Below are 15,640 nucleotides of genomic sequence, written 5' to 3'. Positions count from 1 at the left end.
AAGGTCATGACCTCCTCCAGTTCAACATCTTGAAGGGGGATTACATCATTGCTGACAACAACACTGACTGCCATCATAATCACACCCTCATACACTACCTTCGCATTCAGTCATTATTCGGGTCAAGGTAAAAATTCCGGTTTCTGAAACATTTGGGATTTTTCAAATAGACGTCATTTCCAATAAAATACATTATATTCATGTCACTCACTACCCTAAAGCAGTCGGTTTCCTCCTCGCTCAAAAATTGTGGTTCAGCGCTACGTCTTAAGTTTCACCATGTTTACCGCTGCTTGTGTATTTCCAGTAGGTTGTGTGCTGGGCACACAGATTTATAAATAAACAAATATATGTTTAGATTAGGGGTGTGAATTGCCTAGTACCTGACGATTCGATTCGCATCACGATTCACAGGTCACGATTCGATTCGATACCGATTAATCCCGATTCAAATTTATAAGTCGATTGTTGCGATTTTTTTTCATTCAAATTTAGAAAATACTAATCAGTAAACTTGTAGAGTGTAAGATTTGTATGAAAATGTATTATTTATTTATCTGAAATTTCAGTCTTGTACAGGTTGTAATCTGTTTCATGTTTGAACAGCATTAAATTAAAATATTAAGGCTTAATGTTCCGTTCATATAACATTCTTCCATGCTCAAGGTGTGAAAGTTAAGACGTTTTGTTGAATATTTTTCCATTAAAAATGGAAGTTTAAAAATCGATTCAGCCGCCGATTGAATCGATTCGAGAATTGCGCGATGTAGTATCGCGATATATTGCCGAATCGATTTTTTTTAACACCCCTCGTTTATATACTACGGCTGTCAGTCGATAAACATTTTTAAGTGTAATTCATCACGCAATTTCAATCATTAACTTGTGATAAATTATTCACACCTTTTATATCTGTTGTACAGTACTAAAAAAAATCAAGTGTTTCATACACATGTTAACCAGTAGAAAAATATATTAACCTAATACTCATATGTTTGTTTTTTGTTTATTTATACAGTATTTTCAGAGTAAAGTTATTTGAAGTTTAAAAAAAGATGCACTACTTTTTTTTTCCTGCCACTAGATATAATTAGCATTTCATGTTGAACATTGATGACAGCTTGTGCGCATTTTTTTTTTTTTTTTTTTTAATTGTAAATTACAACTGGACTCCTGTCCCCACAAATGTATGCATTATTATACTGTTAAATTGTATTATTTGCACAACATTTGTATGCCTTCATTTTGTTACATTTTTAGTTTTAAACCCGAATAAGAGCACGTTGGGTTTTTGCCCGTTTGCATGCCAATATTTGTGTTTCCAAAGGGTTTACCCGTCACCCGTCGTCATCTTTGCAGAGAGCTGTCAGCTGCAATTCTGTGAATTTCTCACATGAGGCCAGAAGGAATGCTGACATCATTCTCATGTTGCAGAACAATGACTAGAACCTCTAATCCTGACAAGGGATAGACATATGTCTTCACAAGTTGGAATAAATGACAGCAGTGGAAATCTTTTGGCTCTTTCGCAGAAGCACTCAGCTGTCTGGCTTCCTCGAAATAAACTTTGAGAGGGGATTAAAGTGATTCTGCTGCACAGCAGTTGAACCAGACACGGTTCATGAACTACCACTGTAAATTGTTCAGGCCTTCCTTATGCAACGTTGTCCCACATTTTCTGTGCAACGTTCCACGTGAATCCACACTCAAACATAAAGTCATTTAATAACCCTCGAGAGTTTGATTTCAGGCTGCGCTCGGGCTCACGGACAAAATTCCCAAGACGTGGGCAGCACATTTTTAAAATTAATGATCAACATTTGTGCGGGAAAAAAAAATTCAAAACACTCAAGATTAAAATCCCAAACGCGACAAACTGTGTGTTGCGCCTCAACAAACCTCCCAAATATTTTTCACTTGCAAAGGGCAAATTAACTCATTCGCTCGCCGCCATTTTCACATTTTGCAATCCCGTTCAGTCCCGGCTGTTTTACTGAATTTTGGCTGATTTTGCAAGGCCCACAGATTATTGTGTTCAATTGCTATAAAAAATGGAACCTATCAAAAGAAACATTAAAGTCTCTTCTTTCATCAGGAAAAAAAAAGTAAGTTTCTATCTGTTTCCGTTTTGCAGCAATTAGCATTAGAAGAGAGCTAAAAGTAAATGAGCTTTTTTTTTTCTAGATGGCCCTGGTTGATCTGCTGCCACCTGCTGGCCGTTTTTGTAATAGCTACCATTTCTGCAGTTGAGAGGCTGCATCAAAGCCTTCTGTATGCTCTAGCATAAAAAAAACAACAACAAAAAACGTATACATACGTCTTTGGGATACTTAAAACATAAAAAAAAGCTTATTTATACGTTATTGGGAGTAAATGAGTTAATGAAATGAGGAAGCCAGGCTGAGCTGTGTCACATTTTCTCAAAGGAATCCTCCAAACGGCATCGAATTAAAAGTAAAAGAGCAGCATTCGTTATTGCCTCCGCTCATGCAAAGCGAGTCACATATTGCGGATGTCTTTTTGGAGTTCCACGCGTGGATTACCACCCGAAAAGTAAGGGCATGGTGGGAAATGATGACCACAATGCTGGGGAAAAAAAAACATGTTTGTATGCAGTCAGCAGTTTCCAGGAAAAGCTCGAGTCTGCGTGTTATGGAAGGTAGAAGATGTGCCTTTGAGAAAAAAAAAAAAAAAAAAAAGTCTTTCACTTATTTAGTGTTTTGAAGGATACATGTGATGAAAGCCTTCTGCCACAACCAGTCTTCATTATATGCGTCACTAGGTTTGACTCCATGGATGTTTAGGAAGATATTTCACATTTTACCACATGTTAAAATAGAGTATCAATTTTGGAGATCATATAATTTTCCTGGCTATGTGGATTTTAATGCACATCCAAGTTAAACCATTTTAAACTCACCACAAGCCTATCATGAATTAATCCATATGATTTCCTGTCACATTTTTTTTTAATTTTTTTTTTTAGGTATACCAGCTCGGGTTACCGCACTGCAAAAACACGTCTGCTTAATATGAGATCAAATACACTTGTTCTTAGTGTAAATTTACTAGAAACAAGTGAAATTATCTGCCAGTGCAGTAAGATAATTTTACTTAGATTTCTTGAAATAATGTGTAGCTCTATATTAATCTTAAAATGACCTTAGAACGCTTATTCTAAGCAACAAATCAAGGAAATGAAATCTTAAAATAAGCTGTATGCACTTATTCTAAGTCACAAAACAAGCAATGAAATCTTAAAATAAGCCATAAAGACTTAAATATTTGTAATTGCATTCGGTTTGAGTCAGCCTGGGATCGAACCCGCAACCTCCAAGTCTGACGTGTAGACCACGGAGCTGTTAGCTTGTTCACCGGAAAGAGGGACAATGAGCTTGGTGTCATTGCGCATTCGCCGCAAGGTGGGAATCGTCAGACAGGAATTGCCGATTAACAGAAGTGCCCAGCTCTGCTCATTTTATCCAGCCCCTCCTCCTCAGTGTAATTCCTCAATTCTAGAAAGAAAGGAAGGTTGCACTATTTACTGGTTGGCTCAGGTGGCAAAGTGAGACGTCTAGTCATGGAAAACGCATTTTACGATTCCAGACGCAGAACAGTAACGTTTCGGCAATCCCGCTGCCATTGATATGGTTTACGATATGTTTTCTTTTTGGAAAAAAACTGTCATGGTCACGACTGCTAATCTCATAATTTTTGCCTTGGTTGGCCTTTTTCAAAAATGTCCATCTTTATTTTGGAAACTGGGATTCCTTCAACTTCATGACTCATTATGTTTTATTATTTGGCTGCGTCATCTGAGGCCGTTCACATGGTCACTGTGTGGTTACCCAACTGGGACCTCTGAATATCCCGAGCCGCAAATGAGGGCCCGCGGGCATCGCCAATCTGGATTACGGTCATAAAAGAAATGACTCCGACATGCAGACGAGCAAAGAGCGCTTTTGTGGGAAACGACACGCTGTGACGCTTGAGTCATTTTTCTCTGAGGGGTGACGATGTCACTTGCGTCAGATCCTTCGATTGTCTTACCGAACGCCGCCTCTTGGGCTAGCGCGAGTCACGATGGGTAGAGGAAATACCGTTGGACACGTTCGGGGAGCCGATTCGTTTCAGTGACACGAATCATATGACTCGCTCGCTACGCTCCATTAAACGATTTCACTGTGTCAGATTCGGAACGATTGTCTCAGGGTTTAGATCATACAGTCACACAGTTATACAATTAGTAAATTCTTGATTTAATCTGTGGAGAAATTAACTCATTCACTCCCAGGACATTTTCCCTATTTTACTGGATTTTGACTGAATTAGCAAGTCCTAGGGGTGTTAAAAAAAAAATCGATTCGGCGATATATCGCGATACTACATCGCGCGATTCTCGAATCGATTCAATAATAGGCAAAATCGATTTTTTTTTTTTTTTTTTTTTTTTTTTTTTTTTTTTTTTTTTTTTTTTAGGATTCACACCTTAAGCATGGAAGAATGTTATATGAACGGAACATTAAGCCTTAATATTTTATTTTAATGCTGTTTAAACATGAAACAGATTACAACCTCTATAAGACTGAAATTTCAGATAAATAAATAATACATTTTCATATAAATCTTACACTCTACAAGCTTACTGATTAGTATTTTCTAAATTTGAATGAAAAAAAATCGCAACAATCGACATATAAATTCGTATCGGGATTAATCGGTATCGAATCGAATCGTGACCTGTGAATCGTGATACGAATCGAATCGTCAGGTACGAGGCAATTCACACCCCTAGCAAGTCCCATATAATATTGTGTTTTATTGCTATAAAAACATGGAATCTACTTAAAGAGAGAGCCTCTTCTTTCATCAGGGAAAAAAAAGTATATTTCGATCTCTTTCCATTTTGCATCAATTAGCATTAAAATATGGTTACCGGTAAGTTTCGTCATTATTCACAAATCTGTTTAAAACTATGGGGAAAAGAGCTTTTTGATCTCTTATACTCTGCTGCCATCTGCTGGCCGCTTTTGTAATAACTACCATTGGTTCAAGCATTCTATTCAGTTCAGAGGCTGCATGAAAGCCAAAACGTATAAATACATCTTTGGGAGCATGGTAATATTTAAAATAGAACGTATTTATACGTTTTTGGGGAGTAAATGAGTTAATAAGACAGACTGCGTTATTGTATACAATGGACAATCCTTTCTCCAAAATGACATATCTTTTGTTCCTAGCAATTGTCAGAAACGCCAGACAACTATCCACAATGAACAACTCCAAAGAATACTGATATTGTTCTAATTAAGCTTGAAGAAGCACATATTAAATATACACAGGCCTCATTAAAGCTGTTCGTTAAGTCATATCATCATGAAGTCTCTTTTCGTCTTCCCTCCTAGGAACTGTGGGAGTGACGAGGTCCGGGGATCACGACCTTCATTTTCACCCAAGACAGATGCTCAATTAACACTGCAGGAATCCTGGCTGGCTCCAGACCGACAATTGGAACGTTCAAGGGAATTAAGGTAAATTGATCGTCTTCTAACAACGTCCCTAAAAACGGCGTAATTGTAGTCGGGAGAGTTCCCACTTTGAACACAGCCATTTTGTCCGTTTTCCATTTCACTTCCATTTTCTGAGAATTTGCCGGATCAGCGTCAAATGAAATGGTGTTGAATTAACTCATTTGCTCCCAAAGACGTATTTATACGTTTTTTTATGTTTTTTTTACGCTAGAGCATACAGAAGGCTTTGATGCAGCCTCGGAACTGAAGAAAACGCTTGAAGCAATGGTAGTTATTACAAAAACAGCCAGCAGGTGGCAGAAGAGTATAAGAGATCAAACAGAGCCATGTTGCAAAAAACTTTTCCCCACTGTTTTAAACAGATTTGGGATGAAACTTAGCTATATTCTAATGCTAATTGCTGCAAAACGGAAACAGATAGAATTATATCTTTTTTTTTCCTGATGAAATGCTAATTTTTCTTTTGGTCAATTCCTTGTTTTATAGCAATAGAATATAATACTCTGTGGGCCTTGCAAAATCCAGTAAAGGGGTTGCTTCAGTGAAAATGGCCGGGAGTGAATGAGTTAATGTGACAAGACACAACACAATTTAACATATTTTATGTTTATATAAGAAAAATAGTTACAGAACATTGTGCATACCAATATTGTGCCTTGTGTTGACTGGAGATGGTCCTGACTCATGAAAGTGAGTCACTGCTCATCCTGTCACCTCAAACCAGTGGTTATTATGGCTTTCAATCCCATTACGACTCGGGGCGGTATTGGGGGTTTGACTACTTGCTGAGCCACGAGTCAAAAAAATTAGCAAGAGCGGACTGAAGCGACTGCAGCCCCCCCACAAAAACACCGCCTATTGTTATGCAGCATTCTTGTATGTGGCACATGAGGTGAATACGTTGCTAAGCTTCAAGTTGTAACTACAAAATTTGGTCAAATTGACAATGTCTCACGTACAGATACATTTTCGGAAAGTGGCAGCTCCAAAGATTTATCTGGTGTCATTTCACACGAGATACTCTGTCATATGATGTTCCACAAGGATCTGTATTGGGGCCCATTCTGTTCTCTTTATATTTACTGCCCTTGGGCTCCATCCTTGGAAAACGTGGAATTTTTTTTCACTTTTTTTTTCAGATCTATGTTCCGCTTAGTAAGATTCTTCTATTTGTTTTCAAATCACCACAGTGTTTCTATTTTTTTATTTTTTTTTATTTGGTCCTAATATTTTTAAACGCTAAAATATTTTCTTGTTTTGTGTCAAAACAAAAATAACCGTTTGAATAATTGTGATTTCAGCTATTGCCAAAATTATCCTGATTATTATTTTTCCCATAATCGAGCAGCCCTACGTCAAAGATCCATTTTTATCCATTTTTACTGGGCTGGCAGTGAATGAGTTAAGAAAAAGAAAAAAAAGAAATTCCCAAGGTGTGAGTGCATTTGTATGTGCAAATTTGGCAGTAGTTTTTTGTTTTTTTTTTACACTGGTGACTTGTGTCCATGGGAAATTTACTTTGAGACACTGTGTCCAGTTTAATCTTGCTTTTGTGTTTATCTGTGAGTGTTAAGATGTTTTAGTAAATACAAAAAAAAGCACACCTCCTTCTGCTATCAAGTCAGTGACCTTCAGTCGATATCCCAAACCGCACACAAAATACACGATTGTGCAATCAAAGCTGTTGATACTGGTTGGAGCCCCCCCCAAATAGAAAACAACATTAAGCCCGTGACGGAAGACACGTGTAGCGCATGCACGTCGGGAGGGAGCACTTAAATAAGTCAAATGATTCCAAAAAAGCAGAAGTGCTAACGGTTTGTACCTTTTTGGAAGGAGAAGTGAAACTTTTACAGTCCGCTCCATTTATGACATTATGATCCACTGCATTTATTATTATTATTTTATTGGATTTGACAACAAATGATTATCATCTGGAAGTAAAAAAAAATGTGACAAGATGCTTTTGAAAAATTGCTAACGCCACAAATGAATGATCTGCTGATCTTTCTGCAGAGCAAGCAAGCTTTTTAACTCATTCACTCGCCGCCATTTTCACATTTCGCAATCCCGTTCGCTCCCGGCCGCTTTACTGGATTTTGACTGATTTTGCAAGGCCCACAGAATATTGTGTTCTATTGCTATAAAAGCTTTTTATACCTGTTTTCCGTTTTGCAGCAATTAGCATTAAAGGGGGCTAAGTTTCATCAGTTTTCACAAATCTATTTAAAATTGTAAGTGAGCTTTTTTTCTACATGGCCCTGGTTGATCTCCTTTGCTCTGCTGCCACCTGCTGGCCGTTTGTGTAATAACTACCATTTCTGCAACCGTTCTTTGCAGTTGAGAGGCTGCATCAAAGCCTTCTATATGCGCTGGCATAAAAAAAAAAAAAAAAAAAAAAAAAAAAAAAAAAAAAAACAACGTATAAATACGTCTTTGGGACCCTTAGAACATTAAAAAAACAAAACGTATTTATACGTTATTGGGAGACACAGCAATAGAAGCAAATACGAGTATAATAAACCAGCAAAAACTGAAAGAACCCGTAATAAATTTTGCCATCCTTGTTGAAGAAAAGCGAGCTGCACAAAAAAGCATCGAGATGTGCGTTCAAACGTTTTAAAGACACTCAAAGTTCATCTGTAAAGTTTATGGAGCATTTTAGGTTGATCTTGAATGTTCACAGCAAAGCTGAACATCCCTAACTTTTTTTTTTTGTGAGCTTGTTTTGCACCGCTTACTTGAAAAAGCTGCAGCTGCACAGGAATTGCACAGTTGATCTAAGGCCACAAAGAAGTACTTTTCCTCCAAACGAGTCGCCAACCCCAAAACTGAGGTTGGTGCTTAGCGATGAGAACGTATCTAGTGAAACATCACTTTAGCTGAATTGAAAAACTGGATCCCAAACATTTTTTTTGATTAGCTCCAAGGCCTTTTGTGAACTTTTCTGCCCAACTCATCACTTCCCCTCCCTACCGTTGCTCGCGGGTGCCAACTCCATCATTCCCTTCGCTATATGGCTTATAATAAACACCCACGCTCTCGTGGCTCGAACTCTGCCTTCACTTTTCTTTGCCCGTTCACTGTTCTGTCAGTCTGTCCTCGTGATGTCTGACAAGTCAGCCTTTACAGGTTTTCACATACACAATATTTGGACCTAAAATGCCTGTCAGTTAGCTCATTAATAAATGAAATTGGGACATTTATTCCCATGCAAGTTATCTCACCTTTCAGAATGAAAATGTTTAAAACCACCCTAATTTTACCATAATTATTATTAACTCATTCAATCCCAAAAACATCTAAAACCGTTTTCTTAATACTTTGTCCTTCCCTCCCCAAAAAAGTGTTTGTTTTGTTTTGTTAATGCAAGATAATACAGAAGACTTTGATGCAGCTTCTGACATGAAGAAGTGACTTACTTTTTTTTTTTTTTATAGTAAATTTTGTCACCTATTTTCATTTATTTTTCTTCCTCTGAATGTTAACTACTGTTTCTTGATCCTTATGTGTTGTCTTTCCTTGTGAAAAGCACATTGAGTTGCCTTGTGTATGAAATGTGCTATACAAATAAACTTGCCTTGCCTTAAAGCAATGGTAGTTATTTAAAAACAAAATGGCCAGCAGGTGGCAGCAGAGTATAAGAGATCAGCCAGGGCCATGTAGCAACAAGCTCTTTTTGTCAGTGTTCTCACCAGGAATGTGACTATTGGTGAAACTTAGCTCGATTCTAATGCTAATTGCTGCAAAATTGAAACAGATGCAAATATACGTTTTCTTCCTGGTGAATGAAGAGACTCTAATCTTTGTTTTGGTAGGTCCATGTTTTTATAGCAATAGAATACAATCATCTGTGGCCCTTGCAAAATCAGTCCAAATCCAGTAAAACAGCTGGGGGACAAAGTGGGTTGCTTCAGTGAAAATGGCGGCGAGTGAATGAGTTAATATTTTTCAAGAGATCTAGTAGCTCCTAACACGAACCTTGGTCAGAACTCTCATCAGTAAAGTAATTGAGTACTTTTTTTTTCTCGTCATGTTAAAAAGTGGCAAATTTGCCACTTTTTTTTTTCTCGTCATATTAAAAAGTGGAAAATTTGCTACTTTTCTTCTTGTCATATTAAAAAGTGGAAAATTTGCCACTTTTTTTTCTCGTCATATTAAAAAGTGGCAAATTTTCTACTTTTTTTCTCATCATATTTAAAAGTGGCAAATTTGCTACTTTTTTTCTCGTCATATTAAAAAGTGGCAAATTTGCTACTTTTGTTCTCGTCATATTAAAAAGTGGCAAATTTGCTTTTTTTCTCTTTCATATTAAAAAGTGGCAAATTTGCCACTTTTTTTTCTCGTCATATTAAAAAGTGGCAAATTTGCTACTTTTTTTCTCATCATATTTAAAAGTGGCAAATTTGCTACTTTTTTTCTCGTCATGTTAAAAAGTGGAAAATTTGCCACTTTTTTTTCTCGTCATATTAAAAAGTGGAAAATTTGCCACTTTTTTTCTCTTCATATTAAAAAGTGGCAAATTTGCTACTTTTTTCTCATCATATTTAAAAGTGGCAAATTTGCTACTTTTTTTCTCGTCATATTAAAAAGTGGCAAATTTGCTACTTTTTTCTCATCATATTTAAAAGTGGCAAATTTGCTACTTTTTTTCTCGTCATATTAAAAAGTGGCAAATTTGCTACTTTTTTTCTTGTCATATTAAAAACTGGCAAATTTGACACTTTTTTTTTCTCGTCATATTGACCCCGCCCTCTCTCTCTCTCTCTCTCTCTCTCTCTCTCTATATATATATATATATATATATATATATATATATATATTAGTGCTGTCAAGCGATTAAAATATTTAATCGCGATTAATCGCATTTTTTCATAGTTAACTAATAGTTAATCGCACATTTTATTTATTGTAAAAAAAAAAAAACCTTGATTTTTTTTCTGTCCCATTATTTTATCGAATTGTAACATCGTTAACGTGAATAAGAGGATTGATTTTCGTATGCAAATCTTTTTCTTTTTTTTTATTGAAAAAAAGTATTGAATTCAACACACGCAAAGTCACACAAACAGCCCCTCAACAGCCCTTTCCAAGGGATTAAAATTGGGGCAATGTAAAATGCCAACAAAGTGCATATGAAATGTAAACTCAGAGACTCTGCTTATAGTGCAGCAAACTATTTTTAAAGTTTGTTTTAAACTTAGCAGCAATATATTGGTCATTATTTACCAGCTCAACCCAGTTTCTGATTTCTTTCTGATTAGAAAAATAACTGAAATGGCTAACAGCATCCTAGTTTGCTTTGAGCCAGTTGCTCAAACAGACAAGCCTGTTAACATTTTCAGACAACAGGGAAGCTCGCCTTCATATCGCGATCATATTGCGCACGCCATATGTGGTCAGTGAGACTTTGGATTTGATGTCCCATATACTAGCTACCTGCCTGAAGTGCTCTGCGACAGTATTGGCAAAATGCCGGTCCTCGGTCTTCATAACAAAGCATGGCAGCGAAGCACCCAGTCAGTGTCAAAATAATGGGAAGTTACCCCGAGGTAGTTGTGGTGACTGAGAGACGTCCAGTAATCGCTTCGGTGAGTCTCTTCTTAGTTGATTCATCCATTGGTTTCTGTCGGAAATTATCCACGGATGCCTGGGTTTGACGAGGGGTCGGAGAATCGGCATCAACGGTGTGCTTGGCTATCAAATGGTATTTTAAGCTGGACGTGCTGCGATGGTAGTTCAGTTCGCGATGGCAATACATACAAATTACTTTGCTCTTGTCAATGCCACCATTAGGTAATTTTTTAAAAGTAAACTTGCCGTTCAAAATTGAATTTATATCCTTTTTACGGCTCGCCATGATGCTTCTCTTTCCCCGTTGTTGTTGCTTTTTTTTTTTTTTTTTTTTCCTAACCAGCAATGTCAACGCAGACGAACTTTTCATCCATTACCGTGATTGGTCAAAACAAAAGTTTGGTAGACCACGCACAGGTTGTCATTGCCCAATCAGCTTTAAGTATTGTAATGAAAGCCTTGCATTTACCGCTGATCTGTATACACAGTGGCGAACTCCCATAAGTGAAAGACAAATGATCTAGTTGCCAGGTGAAAGCTCCAAATGAGCTTTAATTGCGCGATAAAAAAAAATGACGCCGTTAAAAGGGGGTTGCATTAACGCCGTTAAAAACGCGTTTAACTGACACCATTAATATATATATATATATATATATATATATATATATATATATATATATATATTTGTACGTGGCCCTAATACGCCGTCGTGATTGTTTAAGGAGAAGAGACAACACAAATTATTTAACATTATACAACAAACAAAAATAAAAGAGAGCTGGTCACACGTTTGCCCAACCACATTTGTCGGAGCAGAATCATTTGTACCCCAAAAGCCCAATTAAAAAATCACCAGTGAATCACTGCTCTGTATTCAATGTAAAATATGCATGAGAAGAATAAAGAAAGCACCATCTGGTGGAAGTCTGCCGCCACTGCCCTTATTTTGCATCGTCTCCACTATAATTGACTTGAGGTTCGGGATTGTAGACGAGTTCTGTGACAAAATATAAATTCAATGTGTTTTATTAGATTATGGATGATGAAATAACTTTATTATCAACAGGAATAAAGCTAATATTACTACTGGTGATCAAATTAATGACGATGAAAGTAGTCGACTTGATTGGTGTCGGAAAAAAAAAGTTTGTTGAAGTTGAAAAGTTAAGAAAGCAATTTAAAGGGAGGATTGCTTTCCCCTCCGAGTCAGGATTGTCTCGTTCTGTCTTTGGCACCCACGACTGCACCTTTGAGCTCAAAATCAGCAACCAGATGACTGGTGGCAAACAGTTCAGTCGAGGTCAGACGGACTGAGAGTGCCGAGTCGGGCGGATGCGGCTGACGACCAACTCGATCTTGTTGTCTCGGTACACGTTGCTCCCATTTTAAACGATTGAGGCCAAGCAGAAACTTTGGAAAATGAAATGTCAGAGCGAATAATATTAAACCGCTAATAAATGAAACTCTGCCTTTCCCCATCATCTTTTCTTGGCATCTTTAACCTATTTCCAGTGTGATTTATTTATGACACCATAAAACTGCCCTGATCTGTTAAGTGCGTTTTGTGAGAATCAGATACGGGTTCAGCTTCTTTTTTTTTTTTTTTTTTTTTTTTTTTTAAATCAGTGATGTTTAATTGTGTTTCAGTGCCAGCTAAGTTTGATTGGTGTGTAAATAAGTGCGTGCTTGTCTAAAAATCACTTGGTGTTCCCTGAGAAGATTTGATCTGCGGCGAGCGAGAGCGAACGAGCGAGAGAAGCAAAACAGGCTCAGAAAAGTGATTACAGCAGCCGGGGAGGCAAAACGGCAAGTCAGGAAGTTGATATTTTCCCAGACCTCCTTTTTTTGGGGTGAGTCTGATCCGACAAACTGCGCTTCCTCTAAGGGGGCTAATAATACAACAGGCCCATTGTGTGTCGTTTCCCCCCCCCCATCATCTGATTGAGTAAGAGAGACGGCGTTTTGCGTGCAATCTTTTCTACCGCCGTCGAGGTTGGGTGGAGTTTCTCCTGCCATCAGATTGGATCGTCACAACCGCATGGTAATAATGCACTATTATCGTCTGGCTCAGATGAACGTGAATAGGCAGATAACGGCGCTCCCGGCAAGATGTTGCACTTTTCGAGTGCTATAATTTGAGGCAAAAGCCACTGTGAGAGTTTAAAACATCGGTGTCCAAACTACGGCCCGGGGGCCATTTGCGGCCCGCCGTCCTTTTTTCCGTGGCCCGCAACATATGCTAAAAAAAAAATGAAATTTGACTCGGTTCAAATAAAATAAACAAAAACAAAAATGTTTGGAGATGGTCAAAGTAAGAAGGGAGGCTATCGAAAAGCAGGTGCCATTAAAAGGGTATTTTAGTTCACTAAAATTAATGAAAAAACTAAAAAAAATAAATAAATAAATTGTTACCGAAATAAAATAAAAATGGTTTTTAAAAAACAAAAACTAACTGAAACTAAATTGTATGTTTAAAAAAACTAACTACAATCAAACTATAATTATAGCAAACATGTTTCGTTCGTTCGTTTTAGTCTTTGGTAATTCACGTCACTAAACAAAAAATATTCGTATCAAAGTCACTGTTGTGGAGAAAATGTATCTTTTCTTTTCAATTTTCGCTCAATGTCAATCAAATGACCTATTTTCAAATGGTGATTACTAAAGAACAGAATAAGGTCGAAACATACTTTTTTTTTTCCTAATGAAAGAATGGAATGCGATCTTTCATGTGCTACATGAACATAAACTTTACATTATTCATCTTTCTGCCACCAGGATTTGGAAATAACAACGCAAAGAGTATACCCGAGGAATGTGCCGTTGTGAGTGGTTAAAAGAAGTACATAACCAAGACAGCGTAACATTAAAAAGCGAACTCAAAGAGTATCCAAATTTAGTCATGATCAACCCCACAAGCATGAGAGGCTCATCCCCCATGTGGCGAGTTTTTCTGTCACTTTCTACACACAGACAATCTCGAAGAAGATGCCACACGGTGCTGAGTTTGCCTTTTCAAATGCAAAATCCTCGTGTGGGAATTCAGAGAGGCTGTTTGGGTCACAGTCACTTTCTGGACAGTTCAAGAATTTAGGACCTCTTTCGAGGCGAAACGGGCGTCTTGCAGGTGCTTGTCATATTTTGAAACTCAAAATTTCGTTCAGTTTTCGTGAACGAAATTAACACGATAACGAGGGCTGTGAATTGCCTCGTACCTGACGATTCGATTCGTATCACGATTCACAGGTCACGATTCGATTCGATACCGATTAATCCCGATACGAATTTATTTTTTTTCATTCAAATTTAGAAAATACTAATCAGTAAGCTTGTAGAGTGTAAGATTTATATGAAAATGTATTATTTATTTATCTGAAATTTCAGTCTTATAGAGGTTGTAATCTGTTTCATGTTTGAACAGCATTAAAATAAAATATTAAGGCTTAATGTTCCGTTCATATAACATTCTTCCATGCTCAAGGTGTGAATCCTAACTCGAAGTCAGACGTTTTGTTGAATATTTTTCCATTAAAAATGGAAGTTTAAAAATCGATTCACACACACAAGAAAAAAAAAAGGCAATGATGATAAGACGTTGAATCGGTAAGACTACCGAATGAACAATTCTGAGCTCTTATAAAAAAAATCAAAAAAATCAAAAAAAAAATCGATTTTTTTTTATCGATTCGAAAATTGCGCGATGTAGTATCGCGATATATCGCCGAATCGATTTTTTTTTTTAACACCCCTAACGATAACTAATACGAACTAACTCAAATCAAATAATCACTTTCGTTACTATTGAGTGCTTGTTTGGGCTCATGTGACTCGTGGCCATGTTTGGCTGACCATGCGTTATGTTATCATCAGGTCAATCAGTTGGTCTGTGCACCTGTGCTTTTGTGTTTGGGTTTGTGTGTGTGTCTGTTGTGTTGACAATGCATTCCGCTTTCCACCAGCCCACCCGGCCACTCTGCTTTACCTTGTTGCCCACCCATGTTGTTCTGTATCGTTTGTCTTTATTGACGAATAACGATACTTTGCAGCACAGTGGTTGACTGGTTAGCACGTCTACCTGAAGCTCCAGTCCTGAGGTTGTGGGTTCAAACCCAGACTCTGGCCTTCCTGTGCGGAGTTTGCATGTACTCTCCATGTCCTTGTGGGTTTCCTCCGTGTACATTCCATAAAGATGAATGTTAGGTTCATTGAAAACTCACATTTGCCCAGAGTTGAATATGAGTGTGAATGGAAAATTTAGTGTGCTTCTGCCTTTACATCATGTTAGCAAACCAAAAGTACACTCGTCGTTTGTGAGGTCATCACTTGTCTGCAACGTAAGAGGAATAATCAGGCAAGCAAACATTTCCTAGTTATCGAGTTATCGAATTACCGGGAACTAAAGGAACTGCTTTTGGATTCTCGTCCCTACCAATGATGAGTGCATCGAAGCGCCTGACTGCAAAAATAGAACTCGTTAAAAAAAGTAATTGACCAGGATTTATTTTGAAGAGGAGACCTGTTGGGAAATATCAGGG

General features: G+C 37.5%; 2 protein-coding genes across 2 annotated transcripts in view; both read left to right on the top strand.

Moving 5' to 3' along the window:
- cdkal1 (CDK5 regulatory subunit associated protein 1-like 1) overlaps positions 1-12,965 on the top strand; it is a 295,854-nt gene extending 282,889 nt beyond the window's left edge. The window contains exons 21-22 of the transcript XR_013284163.1: positions 5,406-5,531; positions 12,825-12,965. The gene's annotated coding sequence lies outside the window, so the exon portion shown is untranslated. The remainder of the gene's footprint in view (positions 1-5,405; positions 5,532-12,824) is intronic.
- Positions 12,966-13,040: 75 nt separating this feature from the next.
- The window catches only part of LOC144021734 (fucolectin), a 76,372-nt gene continuing 73,772 nt past the window's right edge, over positions 13,041-15,640 (top strand). Inside the window, exon 1 of the mRNA XM_077525813.1 lies at positions 13,041-13,146. The gene's annotated coding sequence lies outside the window, so the exon portion shown is untranslated. The remainder of the gene's footprint in view (positions 13,147-15,640) is intronic.

This window comes from Festucalex cinctus, chromosome 7 (genome assembly GCF_051991245.1).
Source record: "Festucalex cinctus isolate MCC-2025b chromosome 7, RoL_Fcin_1.0, whole genome shotgun sequence".
Classification (NCBI taxonomy): Eukaryota; Metazoa; Chordata; class Actinopteri; order Syngnathiformes; family Syngnathidae; genus Festucalex; species Festucalex cinctus.
Note: the sequence above shows the minus strand (reverse complement) of the source record. Positions and strands in the feature narration are given on the sequence as shown.